Consider the following 23,859-nt stretch of genomic DNA (forward strand, 5'->3'; position numbering starts at 1 on the left):
ACTTCGTTACTACTATGTGAGTCGGCTATGTCACATAGCCTCGCTGAGCTTATTCTATCCCCTGAAAAATCAATTGTATGAAGAGCAGAGCACAGTGCCTGGCACATAGTCAGCACTCAGAGGCATCATGGCATTATAGTGTGGTAGTTAACAGCTTGGACTTAGAAGCCTGGCTCTGCCCCTCGCTAACTTACTAACCATGGTCCATTAACCAGCCTCTCAGGCCTCAGTTTCTTTATCTGCAAAATGGGGACAGTAATACTACCTAATGCCCTTAGTTTGGGTGACTCCAGAAGCTCTGAGACAAGGACTTGGGAGCAAGGAGTTCATTTGGAAGGTGCTCCTAGGAAACACCTGTGGGGGAATAGAGACGTGAAACAGGGAAGGGAAGCTAGTAAAGAGTTACCTCTCTGGGCAACTGGAGCTTCGTTGCCCTTGGGGAACCGGGAGACTGTGTAGAACACACCCCAGATATTCTAACTACAGGTCAAGGAAGCTGGGGTATTCATCCACCAAGTGCTCACCTGTCATTGGCTGAAGGTTGCTTCTGAGGATCTTAACTCTCAGCACCCCCAATGTCTTGCACAGGAGTTAAGTGTGCTCCCCAAGCTGAGGGGAGGGGGGAATAAGATCATTTAAGCAGAGAATTTCAGGTGCTTGCAGTAGTAGTCTACAGTGTAGGGGAAAATGAGAGCGGATATGGACAGGGCACCAATAGCATCTGCTACACTACTTCATAGGGCTGTCATCATGATTTAAATAAAATAAATCATATGACAAAATAAATATGGAAAGTTCTTAGAACAATGCCTGGCATGGAGGCACTGCTCTCCCAGATGACATTCATACTAAACAGGTTCAAATAATCTTTCACTTAAAAACATTTCAAAGTACTTGTGAGTGTTCTTAATTGTTTCTTATTTAATGGAAGGGAGGAATTAGGGAAGAAAATAATTCAATTCAACAAATATTTACGCACGGTCCACCATGCCTGTGTTCCCATAATAATCAATAGAAATGAAGAATTTGTATATTTGAGGCAAGGTTCTATTCCCACCACCTCTTCCTAAGCATATCGTTTTGCTTATTATCCTTTAAAAAATGTTTGCTTTATTCTTGACCTCTTTCTTACTTCACTTTGTAATTTGCATGTGGGGCTGTTGGGAACCTTTGAACAATCATGGCTAGTGTATGAATTGCCCAAATCATGGAAATAGGCAAATCCCACTTTTCAATGCTATGAAGTATCAACCAGTTAAGTTTTCAAAGAAAAAAAATGGTCACAAAGAGTTCTCAGCAAGCCTACTCATCAGCAGAAAAGATTCACATCATTCTCCTATATTATTAACCTAGTCCTTTATCCTTAAATATGAATGGACCATCAAGAACTAACAGACATTTGGAAAAAAAATTAATGGCACAAAAGAGGAACAAAAGGAACAGATAAAACAATCTACAACAGAGGTAACAAACATAATGCAGGATATAACAGAATTTAAAATTGCATATTCATATTTTTAGAGTAACTTGAGGAGTAATCATAATCACAAAAAAAGAACAAGTTGCTATGAAAAAGGAAGCAAAAAAAATGAACAGTAACAAGAGTTCTTGGATATTAAAAAATACTTCAATGTAAATCTAGCAAAGGACGCGCAGGACTTGTATGCTAACATGCGGAGTGGTCTATGAAGCATAAATTTAAGGAGTCTTGGGCATCACTACGCCATTGTTAGAAAGAGTTCAGACTTGAGATTGAAACTTCATGGGTCAATAACTGAGATTTTGGCAAGTCAATCTCAAATATCTACCACTGAAGCATTTTTATCATGGCTGCTTTAAAATTGTTGCCATATCATTCTAACATCTCTGTCAGTGTTGGCATCTATGGTTTGTCTTCCTTCATTCAGTCTGAGATCTTCCTGGCTCTTGTATGACAAATGATTTTCAATGCAGACTTGGATGTTTTTGTATTATATTATGAGACTGGGTCTATTTATACCTTCTGTTCTATCTACTGCTGCCCCCCCCCACTTTTTTTTACCACCACTCCAGGAGGTAAAGGAGGTGGGGGTGCATCACCTTGTTACTTACAGGTGAAGGTAGAAGCCCAGGTTCCTCATTTGGACTCTGGTGACAAGGAGGGGTGCTCTTCTTTACTGCTGTGTGGGAATGGGAATTCTGGGTTCCCATGTGGTCTCCACAAACACTAAAGTGGGGGTGGCCTCCTTACCTCTGGTAATTGTTAAAGTCTTGACTCTCTACTCTCTACTAGGCCTCCTCTGACACCATCCCAGTGGGAAAGAGGGGGGTGTGCCTCATTACTGCTGAGTGCGGTAAAAGTCCAAGCTCCCCACGTGGTCTCCACTGACACCACAGAGGCGGAGATTAAGGTCTAGCTCCCTATTTGACCTCCTGTGACTCCATCATATGGGGGCTGAGGAGGTGCCCACTATAGTCTCATAAGGATGGGAGGCTAGCCCTTCGGGTGGGGTAGGGCCCCAGTTTTTTCTGTGTTGTTTGGCTAGAGTAGAGTGATTACTATCTAAGTTTTCTGTTTTGCTGGGCTGTACCTTTCCTGGTCCTTTGGCCAGAGAGAGCAGGCATTTGTTGGAGTCTTTCATGTCTGTACCTATTGGCATTTCTTGGGTGCTGGCTTCTTCAGCCCCAAGTCTAGGATATATGAGGCAACAAGAAAACCCAGCTAACTCACCTCTGTGTCATGCCTTGGGTCCTTGTGTCCCTAGCTGCTCTGCCATCTTTTCTCCATCTTTCATTATCTCTTTGTGCTTGTTTCATATATATATATATAATACCAGGGTTTTAGTTGCATTTAGTGCCAGGAATAGGGAAAAATATGTCTGTTCTATCTCCCCTGATGTCAAAGTCATTCATTCTTCATTTTAAAGTAACTAGTATAATTAACAATTTCATTTCAAGACTTGGAAAATCCAACTGCTAAGAAATAGTCCCGACTTTATAAGAACCCATAAAAGCTGGTGTTTGGGGGCCAAAACTAACTTTGCTAACAGAGAGACTCTATGTAGGTTTTCACTCAATGTTATTGTTTTGTTTGGGGGACCCCTTTTGACATGTGATAGGTATGACATGTCATAAAAAGAATATAAAAAGTGCCAGGTTGTCACTGTGCTTTAAACGATTTCATGGTAAGTAAAGGAGGTTTTATTACATTTTGTAGCACGTTGAGGTTTTAGGAGGATTCGATTGCCTGGATGCTTCAAGTTGGAAGATAAGTTGTTGTAGGCCAGGCACTCCATCGGAGTGGCCTGCTTAGTATCCCCCTATCAGTTAGATCATTGATATGGGTGTGTGTCAGGAATAAATACTGCCAGTCTCAAAGAGGGGGGGGTAAAGTTCCCTAAGTCACCCCCACATGGAACAGCTTACATCTGGTTCAGGTTAGAGGTGAACAGCTGACTAGATAGCTTAATGAATCCCCAAGATGGTCCCATAAAGGAAAAGTCATGATCAGGACGGTCAGTTTACACTCTGGGATTCCAGCGAATATTTCAGACAGGATCCTATTACTTTTCGAAGGTTGCAAAATTAAAACATCTCTTTTGGAAACGCCGCCTCCCCACCTTAAAAAAAAAAGTCCTCGGGGACTGTTGGGGTGCGACTCAGACTTGGATGATGAAGACAAAGAACTCTCCCTGCACCGGTCAATATTTTGCTGGTGCTGTTCTGGTCCAAGGGCAGTGTGTACTTGAGCAATGGGTGTGAGTCTTGGGACAGGGGAAGGGGAAGGAGAACGAAAAAGCAACCAAAGTGTTCTCCGCCAGAGTTGAAAGCAACTCTCCTCGACACACATCAATTTTCTTCCCCAAACAGTCCTGACAGAGCAGAGCCTTTTAGTATCAACTAGATATTCCCTGAGAGTGCTTATAACCCTTTAGAGATCATTGTTCTCTTATGTCAGTATGTATATCACCAGCAAAGACCTCACTTTTTCAGAGAGGAAAAAAAATGAAATGTTCAGCCTCAGAGCCATTGACTCTGATTTTATTTCATAAGGTTCTGTTTTCCAAATCTTATGTAGTGCTGCAGCCTGGCAATGCATGAAATACCAGTGTGTGGATTCTCCATTCCCAGAGACACCTACACAATGGGATATACAATGGACTTAAAGATATGCACGCCAGGAAGGTAGTCTTGCTAGCAAGAGCCTTTCCTTCACGATCTCACAATTAGCTCCCCGGCCAAGACCAAGCAGCCAAACCAAAGGAGAATACTGATGTTCTGAGAGATTCGAAGGACAGCTCCTTTAGTGGCTTTCCTATCCTCGTCCAATGGGTCTCTAGTAAAGGGACAGGACCACATCTAGAGGACGTTTGCAAAACTTGACTTTATGTTTTGCTTTAGCTTCTTCAAAGGGAGGCCAGTGTTCTTTAAGCGTCTAAAGAGAATGTAAAAACATTGCAGTCTGTAAAATAACATACTTTCCACTCTCAAAGAGCCAGGCTCCCGATGGGAGTGATGATATAAGGAAGGAGCATCCTGTAGGACGGAAGGAAGAGAACAGTCTATCGGCAAACACAACCGCATGTGCCATTTTTAGAGCAAGGTGCCGGGAAGTGTGGAGAGAAAGGCAAAAATGAGTCAGATGGTAATCTATGCACAGTGAACCAGACTGCCCTAGCCACCAGACACATGAGAACTGAATAGTCTCTCCGTGGCCTAAGGCACGTACAGCTTGCCAAGAGATGGGTACCCAAGAGATGGGTTTCCCACCAAGTGATGAGAAAAGCACAGCTTTAAAGACAGGCAGACTGGGTTTGAATCCCAATTCACTACTTCCTGCCTATGTCAACTAGTACTGATTGCCTAAGCTTTCAGGGTCTCCGTTTTCTTGTCTATAATATGGGCATTCATTTATTCATTAAGCATTTATTCAATGTTTGTTATGTGTCGAGGATTGCATTAGATCCTATGTAATGCAGCAATGACTCACACTTCTTGTGTGTTCTGATTTAAATGAAATAATATGGGTAAAACATCTATTACCGAGACACATACATGGGAGATCCTGAATAACTATTATTTCCTTTCTCTTTCTTAATCCTTTAAGGGATATAGAAGTAGTTTCATTCCAAATAATCACTTGTTCATGAAAAGGTAAATTACAGAGATATCTACCTCCAACACACGAGAAGCTGCAATCCACGTACTCTTCTCGGGGAACGTTGGCATCTCAAATGTTAGGACCTTCACTAGGGCTTGAAATGAAGGGATGGAGGGCATTCCAAAGGCTTCCCTCATCCACCTGCCCTGACCACTCCCCACAGCTCTGCGTCTAACCGTGGCGTGACATAGGGGATAGAGCATGGAAAAGCGGAGGGTGAGCCGGGTCACTTCCCTGAGCTACTCGTCAGCCACGTGACAGAAGGAAAGTCGTTTAAGCCAACAGCAACAGCAGCCATCACCTGCTGAATTCCTCAGAAGCGCTCCCCCAAGACTAGAAACTCCTTGAGATAAGGACTTGCTTATTTGTGTCCCTCCTTCAGTGACTCCCAGAGTACAAATAGTTGGCACTCGAACAACATTTGTTGAACATAAATTAGGATCATTCTGCTTTGGCCACGTCGTAGGGTTTTTATGAAGATCAAATAAGGCTATTTCTATAAAAACTCTTTGAGGTCGTAAAATACCACGCACATGTAAGGAATTAATGTCGGCCTGTTTGGGGTCTGAGAAGGAAGCAGCAAAAGGGAGAAGAAATGGGGAGGACGAAAGGGGGCTGGGGGTGGGGCAGGCGCTTGGATTTGAAAGCAATCTGAAGCCACTCTGAGATGGAGGAAAGGGGTTTCAACTGTTGCAAGAATGAGGGTCAATTCCCACACAGCCTGACAGTCTTTCCGTGACTCTGGCTTCAGACCGACTCAAAGATATTTTATCCTATGACCAGCTTTGGGATACCGGGAAAAGGAATTACGACAGTCATATAATATGATGGAATACCACTCGCAAAGGTCACGCTTCAGAGACACTGTTAATGACATGGGGAGATGCTTAAGAACAAATTAAATCATTTAAAAAATAAGGCAATTAGAATCTTCATTTTGTAAAAATAAGTGAATAAATAAAAGCATATGGAAGCAAGGGAAAAAACACTGAAAGGAGGTATACCAGTAAGTTAACTGTGAATACATTATTACAAATAACTATAATAATTATAAATAATCTCCTCCTTGTTTATACTTGTATATGTTTTATACAACCTTCAATAAATAAGTAGGACTTTTATAATTGGAAATACATCTGTGTGTGTGCCCACAGATACGCTCTGCCTTTCTGGTTCTTGCACCCCTTCCAGGATGTTGTTCCAGGAACCAAATCATCAGGAACCAAATCAGATGTTCCATCCAAGTCCCACTTGGCAAAAATGAAACCCGTAATTCAGCTTCTTGATTTTGTCAGCTGGAGGCTGGATACGACTCTTTCCCCTTTCCCCTGGAAGTCAGATGCCTGGGTTCTAGTCACAGCTCTCTCTAACAGCTGGGCATCCTTAGAAAAATCACTGCCCCTCTCTGGGCTTTCCTCCCTCTCTGTAAAATGGAGAAGCTGGACTCTGAGGATCTGGGACCCCCCGAGCAGTTTTTAGATCGTTCACCACCTTTCCCTGGCCTTTCCTCTGTGTGTACGTTCCATTTCCCTTCCCCTAACAATTCTTCCCCAGAAAAAGAAGCCAAGTGCAGAGGAGACTTTTTGAGTTTTTACTGACACTTCTCACTGCAGGTTGGAAGACCTGGTTGGCTACTGCTTGTTGGGCAGGTCAATAGGCTGGGGCTGGCTCTGTTTCCACTCTCGCCCCCTAATCATAGCCCTGGCATCAGAAGAGCAAACCACATTTGGTTGACATGGGACATATTTTTAATCAGGGAAAGGCAAGAGTGAATATAAAAGGTCTTTCTTTTCTCCAAGCAAGTCTGAGTATCTGCTTTTGGGTTTGTGTCTGTCTGTATTTGGCAGAGCTGGTCTTGGAGAAGGCCTGGCATTTGTGACCAAAGGGTCAGAAGCCTTCCTTCCCCATGATGGAGGCAGCACAAACTGTTCCAATCAAGGAGCAATAACTTGCTGGACCCCAGAGCCCCCCGACAGCCTGAGGGGTCGTCCATGCCTCCTCTGCCTCCGTCGCCACAGCCTGTGGCCCCTCGGCCTCAACAGCCGCACGCCTCACATCTCCCAGCTCCGGGCTGCTTTCAAAGGCCCTTTATTAAACCACCAACTATTTGCTGTCGAGACATTTAGGATGAAATCATTGTGTTAAACAAATAAACGTAGCTTCGTCCAGATTTCTGCTCTGGGAGCAGAGTAAGAAAATAATTTCTGTCTGCTCGCCACAAAAGCGGCTGGAAAGGCCCAAAGAAAAATATTATTTTTACTCCATTGTGTGAAATATTGTCCTGGAGGATCTGACGCACTGAGCGTTTGAAGCGTTTGTGCTGGCAGGTTTCAAGGGTCCCCTGGGCCGGCCCCCTGGGATTGTTTTCTGCATTAATAAACTTAGCATGATGTGTGTTAAAAGGAATATTCTGTTTGCTTTGTAAATAAGGGATGTCAAACAAGAAGCAGAAGCTTTACAGACATGAGGTGATGTGTTCTTGGAGCGGGGAGAGGGAAGCAGGGAGGGAGAGGCACCCTGGAAAAAAATGGGCATTACTGGGGCTCCCTGAACTGAGCCGAGGCCATGTTGGGAAAACAAATCAGCCTGTTTGAGTCCAAACCAGGCCATTTCCTCACTGATCCTGGTGGGAAAGCTGCACACTTTGCCCCGAACCAGCAGGATACAGGCTTGGGAAGGAAAGTTCTCAAGTATCTGTCAGCTGTGTGGTGGAGGGGAGACGATGGCGCCTGGCAGAGGCCCTTCCCCAACCCACACCCACCCCCACCCCTTGCAGAGAAGTTTCTTGGCTTGTCAGGATCTCCCAGAGCTGGCGGGCAGGAGGGGGCAGAGGTTAAAGCCATATCTTTGGGAATGATGATCTGACTTTCACTCTGTCTATCTCTCTCATAGGCCTTTCTCGGATGTCACTGCAGCCCCCGAGCTAGTTCCCCTGTCAAATTCCTGACGGGCCCTCGGGGATGCTGACATCGTGGGAGACACATCACCCTCGCCCTGTGATCCCTGCCTCTGTGGGGAACCTGAAGGAGCCAGGGCAGGATGTGTACCGTCTCTGGCTCAAGTATGTGCTATTTTCACAGGTGCCTCCCCCTGGCCCCACAGCCCCCTCCGTTGTCCAGTCCAATGTTATTGAAGGCTCCCCAGACCTCCCAGGCGGTTTCACTTCCACCCTCGGCCCTGCTGGCCTCTTCCCTCTCTCCCTAAACGCTCCACCCCCCTCGGCAGCACAGGGAGGACTCCTGGACACTCATTTCCATTCTGGAAAGTCTTAGTTCTCTGCTGCTTGGAAGTTCACACAGACTCTTGAGACTTTGGAGGAAGACGATAGCAGGGAATGCTGAGATCTGTTCTGCGAAGATCACAGACTCAGAGCCCTAAGGGTACAGAAACAGAAACCAGGGGTCTGCACCCATGGCTCTGTTTGGATCAGCCGAATGAAGAGCTTTCACCGTTGCTGTTTTCTGAGCCCACACCCAAGTGGCTCTACTTCAGTTACTGCAGGGGAGTGCTCAGACCTCGAAATGTTTCTCAGTTTCGGTGCGTCCAATGGAGGTGATTCCCGTGCAGCAATGAAGCCAAACAGTGGTCTCACCCACGCCCTTATTTCATGGAAGAGTAACTCATGTGTCTTCAGTCCCTGTACTAGTTTCCTGTGCTAACAAACACCACAAACCGGTGACTTAAACAACAGCAATGTATTCTCCCAGATGTTCGCCGGAAGTCCAAAATCAAGGTGATGGCAGAGCTGTGCTCCCTCTGGAGGCTCTAGAGAAGGGTCCTTCCCTGCCAGCTTCCGGTGCTGTCAGCATTCCTTGGTGGTGGCCGCTTCTCTCCCTGCTCTGTCTTCACATTGTCTTCTCCTCTGTGAGGCTCTCTCTGTGTGTTCTCCTCTCCCATCTGTCCTTCCTCCCTTTGTCTCTTTCTTATAAGGACATTTGTGATGGCATGTAGGTCCCATTCCGATAAACCAGGATAAGCTCCTCCTCTCAAAATCATGCATCACATCTTTTGCTATATAAGGTAATATTCATTCTTCTACCATAGAAGGTAATGTTCACAGGTTATGAGGATTAGGACACAACAAACTTTTTGGGAGGCCACCGTTCAGTTCACGACAGCCCCTTGGTCAGTGGCAGAGTCAAGACTAGAATCTGGGTCTTTTTTTTTTTTTTTTAAGATTTATTTATTTTAGAGAAAGCATGAGCAGAAGGGGCAGAGGGAGAGGGAGAGAGAATCTCCAGCAGACTCCACGCTGAGCACGGAGCCAAGACGCAGGACTTGATCTCACAACCCTGAGATCATGACCTGAGCCGAAACCAAGAGATGGATGCTCAACTGACTGCGCCGCCCAGATGCCCCAAGATAATGTATGTACAGCACTTAGCAGGGTCGCGCACACAGTAAAGGTGTCATGTTAGTCATCTGTAGTACTACTGTTCTGGCAGGGGTTAAATATTTTGTCATTAAAAATTACAAGAGGGAGAAAATATTTGCAATTACAGATCTGATGAGGGATTAGTATCCAGAATATATAGAGAACTCCTAAAATTTAACAATAAAAATAAAAAACCTAATTCAAAAATAGGTGATGGACTTGAATATTTTTATCCAAAGAAGATATGCAAATGGCCAATAAGCACAGGAAAAGATGCTCAACATCAATAATCATTAGGGAAATGTTAAACAAAACTATAACGAGATACCACCTCATACCCACCAGGACGGCCACTACCAAAACAACAGAAAATAACAAATGTTGGCAAGGATGCAGAGAAGCTGGAAAGCTTGCACACTGTTTTGGGGAATGTGAAATGGTAGAGCCCTGTGGAAAACAGTCTGGTGTTTCCTCAAAAAATTAAAAATGGAACTACCATATGATTCAGCAATCCCATTTGTGAGTCTATACTCAAAAGAATTTAAAGCAGGGTCTCGAATCAATATTTGTAAACCCATGTTCACAGCAGCATTATTCACAATAACCAAACCACAGAAGCCACCCAAGTGTCCATCAATGGATAAATGGATAAGCAAAATGTGGTTTATACATACAGTGGAATATTATTCAGCCTTAAAAAGGAAGGAAATTCTGACATATACGACAGCATGGATAAACCTTGGCAACACTATGCTAAGTGAAATAAGCCAGTCACAAAAAGATGCATACTGTACAACTCCATTTACAGAAGGTACCTAGAAGAGTCAAAATCGTAGGGACAGAAGGTAGAATGCTGGTTGCCAGGGGCTGAGGGATAGAGGAATGGGGAATTATCATTTAATGGGTATAATGAGAGTTTCGGTTTTGCAAGGTGAAGAAAGTTCTGGAGATGAATGGTGGAGATAGTTGCACAGCAATGTGAAAAATACAAACTACAATATGCACCAAGGATATTGCTCATGCAACATTAGCAAGCTATGAACTTGATCTATGAACCTATGAAATTGAACAAGGTGAGTCAGGTCCTAGAAGCCCCTCTTGGGAGGTAGGGGGAGATGAGCACCACTAGGAAAGTTCCTCTCTGGCCTCATAGCTCAGCAGTCTCCGAGGAGGCAGGGCTACCAGACGCACAGCATCCCTGCGACCCCCGCAGGAGCCACGTCGGCCAGCTCGCGTCCACTGCTGGTCTGTTTTGGGATCACCCACCCCGCTGAGTAGGACGAGACACAGGAAAGCAGAGAAACCTCAACAGTACCTTGGGAACGGTCAGAAATGAGAGTTTGTGTCATCTAGGGGCCACTGAAAGATTTCACGTCATTTTTGTAACATATCTGTCCCCCAGCCAGTATTAAAGGGAGAGTTCCTCATGGCCAGAGTTCAGAACAAATCTCTCAGCATCATGGCATTGTGACCTTCCCCCTCATGCTGCCGTTGTTGGCAGGCAGCACAATCATACTGAAAGATCTGTGTTAAAAGGTGACTTACTCAGGCCCTTGTCCCCCCTCTTCACCTCCCCTCCGTGCAGCCCCCACACCCAAATGCACACATACTGCCAATGAATGTCCCACTGAAGCCCCAGCTACTCATCTGAAAATATCCCCAGCTCTTTGCTTCTGTGGCAGCTCTCTCTATGGACCAAGGTGCCCAGCTTACCCACTAACAGCCCAGAGAAGATTCGAGAACTTCAGAATGCCACAGAACACCCTGACTCAAAATGCAGCTTCCCTGAAACAGATGGGGTATGAGCAGGCTCCCCGAGTACTTCACATTCGGGGACCAACTCCCGTCCCCTGGCAGCCTGCCCTACTGTCAGAATAAACCAAGCAAGAAGGGGAAAGTAGCTTTAGAAGGCTCCAGAATCTGCCTGCAACGGTCTCCCAGGGATTTCTTTTCCTAATCTTGCTCCATGAACAGTGGGTTCCCAGAAACCCAATCCAGCTCTTCAGGAAAGTTCAATATGGTAAGATATAGGTGAAGCCTGAGTGTTAGGATCGCTCCACCTACCTCCACAGTTAGGGAAAGTCAGGCTGGCCCCAGCCTCTGCCCAGAGCTCCATGCCAGAACGCAGCCCGTGCCAAAACCCATGCCCTGAGACAGCATGTCCTATGCACATAGTATATAATCAAAACAGAGTGAAAACATTCTCCCTCTAGTATGTTGAATATATGCCTGCTTTCCTCTGCTGGTTAGCTCCACTTGTTTTCCTTTTCCTGACCTCTCTTTAACTGGTTGTCTTTTCATATAAATTTCAAAGTTGGAGCCAAACAAGCTTTGACACCCTACCAGAAAGGCTCTTTAAGATATTGTACAAAAGCGATCAAGACACAATGATTTCCACCCTGTATCCTATCCTCTTCATGCAACTACCGTAAATGGTGCCTCTGGCTGTCCTCTGCATTGTGGTCTCTGCCTACAGCCTAACCAAAGCTCGGCCACTGCAGGAGTCACGACAATTCAAAGTCCCTGGAGCTTTGGATATAATCGGAATCATGATGTGGTGACAATGTTTCCATGCTTGTTTAAAATAATGCTAGAGTATCATTCAACGTCTCAAAACTGCTGCAACCTTCCCTGGAGCTCTTGCCTTCAGAACACAGTGGAGGATGGGATTTTTAGATATAAAACGTTCTCGGGCGAGTGTGACCACAGCACTGAGACATGGGATAAACTGGACCAGTTCTAAGATGCCTTTCAACTCATATATCTGGGGGTCTATGGGTCTTCAGTTTAAAAGGAGGGGAGACTAGGGGTCAGACTCAAGCAGCCTCTGGCAGGAAAGAAACTACCCAAGAGATGACCAGACCTTGGATCTCAAGATTTTCTCTTTGCAGAAAGCAGTAGAACTTTTTTTTATTATTATTATGTTAGTCACCATACAGTACATCCCTGGTTTTTAATTCAAGTTCGATGATTCATTAGTTGCGTATAACGCCCAGTGCACCATGCAATATGTGCCCTCCTTACTACCCATCACCAACCTATCCCATTCCCCCACCCCTAGCCCCTCCGAAGCCCTCAGTTTGTTTCTCAGAGTCCATAGTCTCTCATGCTTCATTCCCCCTTCTGATTACCCCCCTTTCTTTATCCCTTTCTTCCCCTACCGATCTTCCTAGTTCTTATGTTCCATAGATGAGATAAATCATGTAATTGTCTTTCTCTGCTTGACTTATTTCACTTAGCATTATCTCCTCCAGTGCCATCCATGTTGCAGCAAATGTTGAGAACTTGTTCTTTTTGACAGCTGAGTAATATTCCATTGTATATATGGACCACAGCTTCTTAATCCAGTCATCTGTTGAAGAGCATCTCGGTTCCTTCCACGATTTAGCTATTGTGGACAGTGCTGCTATGAACATTGGGGTGCATATGGCGCTTCTCTTCACTACATCTGTATCTTTGGGGTAAATACCCAGTGGTGCAATGGCTGGGTCATAGGGTAGCTCAATTTTTAACATTTTGAGGGACCTCCACACTGTTTTCCAGAGTGGCTGTACCAACTTGCATTCCCACCAACAATGTAGGAGGGATCCCCTTTCTCCACATCCTCTCCAGCAATTGTTGTTTCTTGCCTTGTCAATTTTTGCCATTCTAACTGGTGTAAGGTGGTATCTCAGTGTGGTTTTGATTTGAATTTCCTTGATGGCGAATGATTTTGAACATTTTTTCATGTGTCTGTTAGCCATTTTATGTCATCATTGGAAAAGTGTCTGTTCATATCTTCTGCCCATTTTATGATTTGTTTATTTGTTTCTCGCGTATTGAGTTTGAGAAGTTCTTTGTAGATCTTGGATACCAGTCTTTTATCTGTAGTATCATTTGCAAATATATTCTCCCATTCCGTGGGCTGCCTCTTAGTTTTTTTGACTGTTTCCTTGGTTGTGCAGAAGCTTTTTATCTTGATGAAGTCCCACAAGGCAGTAGAACTTTTTTTTCTTTCTGTACATATCTAGCTTTATTTCTTTATTAAACAGGGTCGTAAATTACACATAATAAAATTCACCCTTTTAATCATACAGTTTTGAATGTTTTGACAAACACACTAAATACATAACTGCTACATCAAGATATTAAACAGGTATGCCATCCCCCCCACCTAAAATTTCCCCATACCACTTGGTAGTTGGTCTTAGTCTGTTTGGGCTGCTATAACAAAAACCAGAGACTGGGTGCCTTATAAAGAACAGACGCTTATTTCTCACAGTCCTGGAGTCCAGGAGTCCGAGATCATGGCACTGCAGATGTGGTGTCTGGTGAGGTCCTCCTGGTTCACAGATGGCCATGTTTTCACTCTGTTTTCACATGGTATAAAGGGACAAGGTAGCTTTCTTGAGCTGCTTGCTTCCCCCCCCCCCATAGGTAAAACTCTACCCTCAACATGGGGCTCAAACTCACAACTCCAAGATGAAGAGTCGCATGTTCTACCAACTGGGCCAGTCAGGTGCCCCTCAGGCTGCTTTTATAAGGGCACTAATCCCATTCATGAGGGCTCCACCCTTATGACCTAATGACCTCCCAAAGGCCCCACCTCCAAATACCATAACCTTGGGAGTTAGGTTTCAACATAGAAATTGTGGAGGGACATAGACATTCAGATCATAGCAGTAATCAGACTCTCTGCCCACCTCCAGGCCCTGGCAACCACTGCCTTTTCCAGAACATCATATCAATAAAATCATACACTATTCAGTCTTTTGAGTCTGGCCTTTCACTTAGCATAATGCATTGAAATTCATCCATGTTACAAGGAATATCAGTAATGTGTTATTTTAAATTTTTGAATATGATTCCTTTTCTGGAATTATTTGTATTATTTCTATGTTTATCTTCTCATCACTTGAAGGACGTTTTTTCCCCTAGTTTTTGGTGATTATGAATACAGCTGCCATAAAAACTCATGTACAGGTTCTGGCATGGACATAAATTTTCGCTTCACATGGGTAAATATCTGAGAGTGAGAGCAATGCATTGTATGGTTAGTATATATTGAACTTTATTGAAAACTTCCACATGGTTGTCCAAAGCAACTGTTCCATTTTGCATTCCCATTACCAATGGATAAAAGATCCATTTACTCTACATGGCAGGAATCGGTGTTGTTAGTTAGAGTTTCTTTTGACATATAAAACATTCTTGTTCTTTAGAAATAAAGAAGCTGAGCCAGCAAGACTGTGTGACTTAGCCAGCTGACTGAGTAGCTGGGCTGGAATTTGAACTCAGAGCCCTAGAGAGTCTTAAACTAGGGGTAAGTATTTTAACTTGCTTTAATCCCATCTCCTACACAGCTACCTAGTAGTCAAATAACTCAATAAGAAAATAATAGCCCAATTTAAAAATGGGCACAGAATTTGAATAGACATTTCTTCAAAAAAGGGACACAAATGACCAATAAGCACATGGAAAGATGCTTGACATTGTTAGTCACCAGAGATGCAGATCAAAACCATAAGGAGGTATCATTTCATAACTGCTAGGATGGCTACAATAATTTTTTTTAAAAAACCCAGAAACTAACAAGTGTTGGTAAGGATATAGAGAAATTGTAACCCTTGTACATCGCTGGTGGGAATGTAAAATAGTGCAGTCACTTTGGAAAACGGTATGGAAGTCCCTCAAAATGTTCAACATAGAGTTACCAGATAATTCCCATTCTTAGCTACATACTCGAGAGAATTGAAAACAGATCTTCACACAAAAACTTGTATACAAGTGTTCAGAGCAGCACTGTTCATAATAGCTAAAAAGCGGAAACAACCCAGTGTTCCTCAGCAGATGAGTGGATAAACATGACGCACTGTACCCATGCAAGGGAATATTGTTCTGCCACGAAAAGGCATGGAGTCCTGATAATCCTACACACGAATGAACCTTGAGAACAGTATGCTAAGTGAAGTAAGCCAGATGCAAAAGGCCATATGTTACATGATTTTGTTTATATGAAACGTTCAGAAGAGGCAAACACACAGAGACAGAAAGTGGGTTAGTGACTGCGAGGTGCTGGGGAAGGAGGAATAAAGAGTGACTGCTAATGGGTATGGGGTTTCTTCTGGGGTGATAAAAATAGAGATGGTGATGGCTCAGCTTTGTGACTATACTAAAAACCACTGAGTTATGTTTACCAAATCATACCTTTGATATGTGAATTACATCTTAATAAAGCTGTTCTTGAAGAAAAAAAGTGTCTATTTGTCAATATCCCAACTTCGGGAAAAGCAACGGGTGAAGAAGATAGGATGGCAAGAACCAAACTTGGGGATGGAAGACTCAACTTCACTCCTTAGTTGCTCTATGCTTTTGTGAAAGGCCCTTAACCTCCTTGATACTTGGATTCCTCATTTGAAATATGGGGAAAATGAATCCACCTCCAAGTGTTTTTGCGTAGGTCAGATAAGATAGTATCTAGAAAAGAATTTTTTAATCTACAAAGTGCTATTTCAATGTTAGCTATAACACTAAGGTCTTGAATTTTTCTCTTAAGAGGTAATTCTCTTTCTGTAAGATCTGAGCTGCGTAAGAGTAGCCTTCGCTGGTTTTGCAGACTCTGTTCCTTCTCCCTGGCCCTCAGAGCTTAACAGTGTTCAGAATAGTAAATACTCTACAAACTTACCGAACACTTGAGCAGCAGTGTCAGCCCGGGGCTCTAAGCGTAAATAAACAAGATTTCATTGTTCCCTCAGGAAGGTCAGTCGAGTGGGGTGGGGGCAGGAGACAGATATCTGAATTTGTAAGTATGCACACGGCACGTAACTAGTCAGATGAGCAGGTGATCGCGTGTGCACATCCAACCTTTCCAACGTATGTCTCCTGGAGGTAAAAGATGAGGATTTGATGGGTTGGGGAATCTGTCTCCCGCCATTGAATCCTGCAAGCTTCCAACAGAAGGAAAGGGCTGAACGTGGGTCAAAAAGATTTCTAAAAATTCATGACGTTAGCTATTTAAGGAACTACAAACATCACTGACATAGGATTGCTAATTAAATGGGAACTTGAAAAATACGACATTTCTGTAGCAAGGGTCCATTCTTAGCTTACCCACTTTCCTGGTAACCTCTCGATTATTTTGCCTTAAAAACCTTAATAAAAACATCATGTAGGGGCGCCTGGGTGGCACAGCGGTTAGGCGTCTGCCTTCGGCTCAGGGCGTGATCCCGGCGTTGTGGGATCGAGCCCCACATCAGGCTCCTCCACGATGAGCCTGCTTCTTCCTCTCCCACTCCCCCTGCTTGTGTTCCCTCTCTCGCTGGCTGTCTCTATCTCTGTCGAATAAATAAATAAAATCTTTAAAAAAAAATCATGTAATTCCCTCCAATACTGTGTTCAAAGCAAAGCAACAGAGTGGATCAGCCACGTAGTTTCTCAGTTATTCATAGGGCTAAAGCCCCACGAGGGAGGCGTTAGATGGACCTACTTCTCTTAGGTCATATGTTGTTTATAATAGGTTTCTGAAAATCCAGTTGTCTTTTCTTAGGACCCCAGGATGTTATGACCAAAAACACACATTTCAGAACCTCTCCACCTTCCAAAGCCCCGCTCAAAAGGAGTTTTGCTGCCCCTCTGGATTCTCAATATTGAAATATTTCCATTGATGATTATTTGGCATAGCAAGTTTCAAAACCCTGGTATTTGGAATAGCTTGCTAATGTTTTCTTAAATTACATCCTCTTGTGGGTCCATAAAATCCTGTAGTTATTACAAATAAATAAATGGAGTTTCTCTTCATGATGTAAACCAGCTTTCAATGAAGTCATTGAGGGGAAGTTTGGTTTGGATGAGAGCAGCGCCTACCCGGGGCAAGCTCTGCTTTCCGCTCGCTGGGGGCTGGAGACGCTGGTCAGCAGCTGCTCTCAGGCGACCAAGGAGAGCAAACTCCTGCTGTTTCATTTCTTGTTGTAACTTCCAGCAGGAAACTCAGTATTTTAAAATGCTCCTTTTTCCTAAAGTCCTCTGCATGTGGTGAGCAGGACCCAGCCACCTTGGAGCTGCTGGAAGAAAGAAGTTGTACTGGTGCTCACTACCCACAACCCCACCCCAGCGTGGACCAAACTTGAGGTCCTAGGGTAATCCCGCAGAGCGTTGGCACCCCCGATGCTGACGTGCCTTGCCCTGAGTCACAAGGCCCCAGCCTTCCCCAAGCACAACGGGAGATCCATTATTCGCGATGAGAGAGAGGTGGGATGAAAAGGCTGGTTCCCAGGAGAGCAGCAGACGCTCAAGGCCTTGTCCTGGGTACACTTCTGGAACACAACCTGGGAGGCAGAGGTCCTTGTGGACCCACGTCATGGGGAGTGTTAAGCAGGCAGGGTCCTGGATTCCTGCAGGCAGCCCCACGTACAGAATAAGTTTACTGAATAAATTTTTTATAATCAGATGTAAGTTCCTCCCTCCAAATAAATTGTTTTAAAACTACTCCATTCTTGGTAATAAGTCCTACTTGTATAATTTTTAAGAACTGGGAATGAAGTCTCTTCCTCCTGACATGAGGCAGAGTAGACCCCAATGTCAGCATGGAAGTAATTCCCACTCACGTACACAGTTCGGGTCCAGAGAGCTGTCTCATAGTATTCCTTGGCCGGACAATTTCCTTCTTGCTTCTTTAAATACAAGGCAGGGTCTCCTCTGGGCATGGGCCTCTTTCCCACCTCTCCTCACAAATGCTTCTCCTGTGCGCATAGCAATATGGGAATATATTTTTAAAATAATGACAGAGGAGTGTTGTCTAAGATTTGGGGCATAATTTAGAAACAGAAATATAAGGGCACTGCTGCTGCTTTGGTGATATGTGTAGACTGTCGAGCTTCTTCATTCTTTTCCTTATTCATATGGTGGAAACTGCCACCTTTTAAGGGTGTCGAAAAGCTCCTGGGCTGGGGTCCTACCTTCAGATTGCCTTCAGTTTTGCATCTGTAGCTAAATGGAAATTAACCAGAGCTAGATAGCCTAAGGCTATCAAGTGGCTTCAGAGTCAGAGGCTGATTCTAAGTGAGGAGTCTGCTCTTGTGTTTGTCCATAACCAAGCAAGAGAAAGAGAAATGAAGATGCCAAATTCATCAGTGGCTCTACTCTCTCAACATAAAAGCACCTACTCAGACTCAGTAGAAAGTGAGAGGCCATGCCGTGTAGTGGTTAGGACCATGTGCCCTGAAATCAGGGAGACTTGTGCTCAAATCCCTGCTCTGCATATTTGACAACGTTATCTTGGGAAACTCACCATTTTGAGCCTCAGATTACATATCTCCAAGACAGGGGTCAACGCTACTTACCCCACACTGGTGGGTGAAGTTTGATAGCATGTTTAAAACAACTGGCACATGGTGGGCCCCCAGTGGTCAGTCACTAAGATTCACTTCACCTTGGAGTTCAGCTTGGCCACCTACCCAGGAACCCTGGCTTCGCGCCATAATATGCATCGTCTTCCCTCCCTTAGAGTGTAAGACCCACAAGGAAGAGATTTTCATTGCTTTTATTTACAACCATTTCCTCAGGACCTACAACAATGTTTGCAACCTGTGAGGTGTTCGAGAAATAAATATTGTTATTCATTCATTTGGTTTTCATGCACCGAATTTTCATTAAATACCTACACTTTGTGCCAGGCAACATGCGAGACTCAAAATATTAGGTCCCTTGAGGGACCCTGAGATACTATCTTGCATACAGATGTGAAGCTCAGGCAACAGAACGAAAGGTCGAAAGGTCGTTTACAGGGGATGCCCAAGAGCAACACTGGGCGGCGTGAGGGCCAAGAGAGATTTCGCACGACAGGAGTTTATGGGATGAATGGGGCAGGGTGGGCTTTGCTCAGAAGCAGGTGTGGAGCTGGGCCTCCAGCGCCCTCCTCAGCAGGCACCACCAGGGCACACCACAGAAGGCTCAGGTACATGGGTCTCCTTACAAGTTCAAGATTATTTCCGAGGTCTGATAATATGCTCACAAGTTTGTGAGAAATTATTGGAAAGCATTTAATAATTCCTTTTTTCATTCTGATTGCTGACAAAAGAAAAAGCTCCATGTCTTGATAAATACTGATCAGCAATCCCATAAACTAATGTAGAAGAAAACTTGATCTCACATGACAAGTTTTCTGCCCCTGGAAAATCTGCAGAATGACCAAAGGAGAGGATAAACCGATCTTGAACTTCATGGGCTTGTGACCCACTGGTAAATGCAGTGGAATTTTTTAGCCCTGAGCCCCCTGCCCCTTGTTGGTTTTTAGAATGTTCCTGGACTTCACCTTATCAGGTCTGAGAGCCAGGAGGCCTCTTTCTACTTTTCCCTAATATGATACTCTTGCCTTTTTCCTTGATTTTTTGATTACTTCCTCTTCCTGACAAGAACATTACTGGGTCCCAAACTCCACAGGCTGAGCCACAGGGGAGTTGGAACTTAGTGGCACAGAGGCACTCCTGCAGAGTCCCTTGTGTTTCCTGCTGGCGCGCCTCCTCTCCCCACAGCCCTCGGTCTCACCCCCACACCTGCCTGAGAGATGGCCGGGGTGAAGCCCATGAAACCACATCTCTGTGTACTGCTTACCCAGCACCACAAGAAGCCCAACGTCCCAAACTACCTTCTCACTAGGACTCATCCCCGTGGAGCCAGGCGTATCCCCACGGAGCAAGGGGTATCCCCACGGAGCCAGGCGTATTCCCTCCAACTCCCAGACACCTCCACCCAGTGCCCTCGGGAATTCACAGCCAACCAGCAGCAGAATCTCCAATACCCTCTGCTGCTTCCCTGAAGCTTCTTTCACCTTCTGCCTCAGATGGGAGCCTGAACTCCTCTGAGGGAACTGCTTCCCTACAGTCCACCCAGGGGTTTTGGAGCAGGGATAGATGTCCTCCTTGCTACTCTTCCTCCTTTCCAGAGCATTGTCTTTCCTTCTCCTTCAAACATCAGACTGTGCTCTCCAGGTCATTCCTTGAAGATTTTGCCCCAGGTTTACAATCTCTCTCTGCCACACCACTCTTGCCCTTAGTTTTTTGGTTTCCTCTCTTCCAGCAATGTCATCCTATGTGTACTTCTCGCACCAAGTTCCCATATTCTCAATTTCAACCTTCCCACTTTCCAGTCACCACTCCTATGTTTCTAGCTCACACCTCTAATCCTCTAACACCAATAACTCCTGGAATCCACAGGATCCCCAACCCACATCCCTTCTCACTGCCCCTCATCTGCCACATAGCCTCACCTCCCTCCTAACCCAGCATGGATGCCACAGCGCGTCCTACACCCTAACTCCCTTGCCCCTCACCTTGTTTAAGGCTCAACAGGAAAAAGCCCAACCCTGTTAAATCCAGTTCTCCACCCACTGAGCATCTGCTCTGCTCTCAAGCAAGTAAAACATATCATACGATCTTAGATTTTATTTTCCAAGAAGAAATATCTAAGACAAGGATTGCAGCACAAGTAGTTTTTTGGGAGATGATCCTAAGATCATCATCAGTGGGGACCCCCACTGGGGAACGCTGCAGGATGTGAAAATACCTCAGAATTCTCCCAACTGAATGCTCTGGGAGCCGGGGTATTTGCCCACCAAAGCCCTGTCCAGCGTCGGCTGAGCCACTCCAGAAGGGCAGTAAGCCTTCCACACGTCGTGCCAACGCAGGCTTCAGGCAGGGCATGCTCCCACAGCCAAAACAAAGCTCTCCGGCGGAGCGTTGGAAAGGTGCACAGTCGTGGTGGGAGGGTGAGCGCCCACATGATGCCCCCCCACCAGCGGCAGCTGCTGCACTTACTGACCAGTTTCCAACCCAGACAGGACGTTTGTGCTGCCTGACAATCTTGTGACACTTCTCAGTCAACTCTGTCCCTCTCTCACACATTCCTGGGAGACTCTTTCTCACCTCTTCCTTGCTCCTTGAACTTCCAAGTACCCCTCAGCCTTTGCCCTTGCCTCCTCCCCCACCGCAGTAACCCAAACCATCAGAAGACAACTGCATCCTCTCCCACCAGCACACCTACTGTAACTGCACCTGTGCCTATTCTCTCTGCCATCCTCCCACTGACCGCGGATGAGCTCAGCACCATCACTGCCAAGCCCTCCACCCACATGCCGTCAGCCCTCTCCCCACTCAAGGTGAGCCCCCCTGCACTTCCTTGCCCTGCCTGCCTCATCTGTGTTCCTGTTTCAGCTGCCAAACATACTGTAACTTCTCCCATCACAAAACAAAACAAAACAAAACAAAACAAAAACAAAACCCAGAGACCAATCCAACACTGCCCATTTCTTACTCTCCTTTATGGCAAAACTCCTGAAGATTTGTGTATTCCTGCTGTCTCTGATTCCTTTTTTCCCATTCACCTTCTTTAATTTAGAAACACCTTTTATTATGAAAGTTTTCAATCATACATAAAATAAAGATTATAACAAATGCCATAATCACATTACCCAAATTTAGTAATTCTGAATGTGATACTTACTTGCCTCATCCCTTATTCCCTTGCTGAAGTATTTTAAAGCAAGTCACAGATAACATGACATTTCACTCTTAAATACTTTAGAATGCATCTGTTTAAAAAAATGAATTTTCTTACGTAACTTTAATAATATGTAAGAATAATGATGTAACGGTATTGAAATATATATTATGTGACAATAATTCCATCTCTTCTGTCTTAAAACCAATCTGCTCTGCTCAGGGTTTTCGTCCCCACTCTTCCACACAAACTCTTCTTACCTTATTATTCACGACCAATAAGCCCAACGGCCATTTCTCACTGGCACGATGACCCACCAAGCCAGTTTGCTTGGGATTACGCAATTTCTTAAAACACAGGACTTTCGGTGCTAACACAGGGAGAGTCCTGGGCAAATCAGGACAGTTCGTTGCCCTATTTCTCAGTTTTTATCTTTCTCAACCTCTCAGGAGCAATTGACAGAGGAGATTACCCCTTTCTTCTTGAACAACATTCTTTTCTTGTCTATTGGGACACCACTCTCCCTTGGTTGTTCCCCTTCCTCTCTGGCCACTCTGCATCTGCCTGATGGGGAGTCTGCCTCTCCCTCTGCCCCTCTCCCTACTTGTGCTCTCTCTCTCCCTCTCAAATAAATAAGTGAAGTCTTTTAAAAAAATTATTCACAATCCAACCACTATTTCCACTTGCTCCAATTACTGCATTAGCCTGCTAACTGGTGTCACCATGCCAGCCAATGGTCCCTCGTACCGTACTGAAATGCTGTGATTTTTACGTCCTGATGTTAAAGCTTGAGAAATGGTAAGAACCACGTATTAACAGAGATGTGAAAGTGTTTCCCCATGAATCCACCCTAGAGGAATATATTAGGTCATAGGCATAATATTGACTCTCCTTTAATGTTTGATTTTACAAAGAATCTATCCTAGGCTGTGTCTAGAGATCCATAATTAAAAGATTGAGTTGTCTAGCACTGTGAAATGCTTCTTCTACATTTCACTATTTTTTAAAAGAAGCTATGTTGTACACGAAACCAATAATTGGGTCAGTGCCACTTCAATCCTGTTTATACTGACACAGACGTTAGTATTTTTAGAATATTTTATAAACTTGTATTCAAATGCATGATTCTTGTATTAAGAGGCCAAAGAATAGGAGGGAAACCTCCATAGCTGGCCTCTATTCAAAGTGCCTATTCCTTGAAGCCAAAGCCTTTTCCAGAGGTAGAGGTGCATACTCGAAATAACGACTTTTATGTTTTCATTTTTCGTTACTAACGTTACTTCACACAAACTGATTTCTCCGTTGTCCTCACAAATCATTAATTTTAGCATTGCACTATGGTCTTTATTTTAGAAACCTTTTTTTTTAAAAAAGACTCAATCCTAATTTTTAGAGGAATTCCTTAAAAACTAACATGACAATTGTTTCATTGCCATGAAACGTAATATGGTTCTAATTATCTTTCCCCAGAAGCTCTCCAGCAAACACAGCTGCTATTATTCATAATTCTCAATAATCAATAAAATGTTGGCCAAGCACTTTATTACTACGATTACATGCAAAGAGGCATGGAGAATGTTATCTGTGGCGTAGCCACCAAGAATCCTAATGGAATACCTACTGCCACCACAAAACCGTGCTGAATGCTGTGGAGACGAGCAGACTTCCCTTCTCCTAAAACATTGCCGACTTGCTCGCACATCTGAAGAGCTGAGTTAATCATCTGAGAAACCAGTGGGGAAAGAGCTGCTCCTTGAGGCAGGCCGTGTCTTCCCTACAGATATCCTTCTCCCCGTGAGGAGGAGGCATTTCCCAGCAGGGAGCACTGCCTGGTTCCTCCTTCTGGAGACTGAACCCACTGCGCCTCGGCCCT

General features: G+C 44.5%; 1 protein-coding gene across 3 annotated transcripts in view; it reads right to left on the bottom strand.

Moving 5' to 3' along the window:
• FOXD1 (forkhead box D1) overlaps positions 1 to 23,859 on the bottom strand; it is a 178,671-nt gene that overhangs the window by 73,568 nt on the left and 81,244 nt on the right. The gene's annotated exons all lie outside the window — the stretch shown is intronic.

The sequence above is a fragment of the Ursus arctos genome, unplaced genomic scaffold (assembly GCF_023065955.2).
Source record: "Ursus arctos isolate Adak ecotype North America unplaced genomic scaffold, UrsArc2.0 scaffold_5, whole genome shotgun sequence".
NCBI lineage: Eukaryota > Metazoa > Chordata > Mammalia > Carnivora > Ursidae > Ursus > Ursus arctos.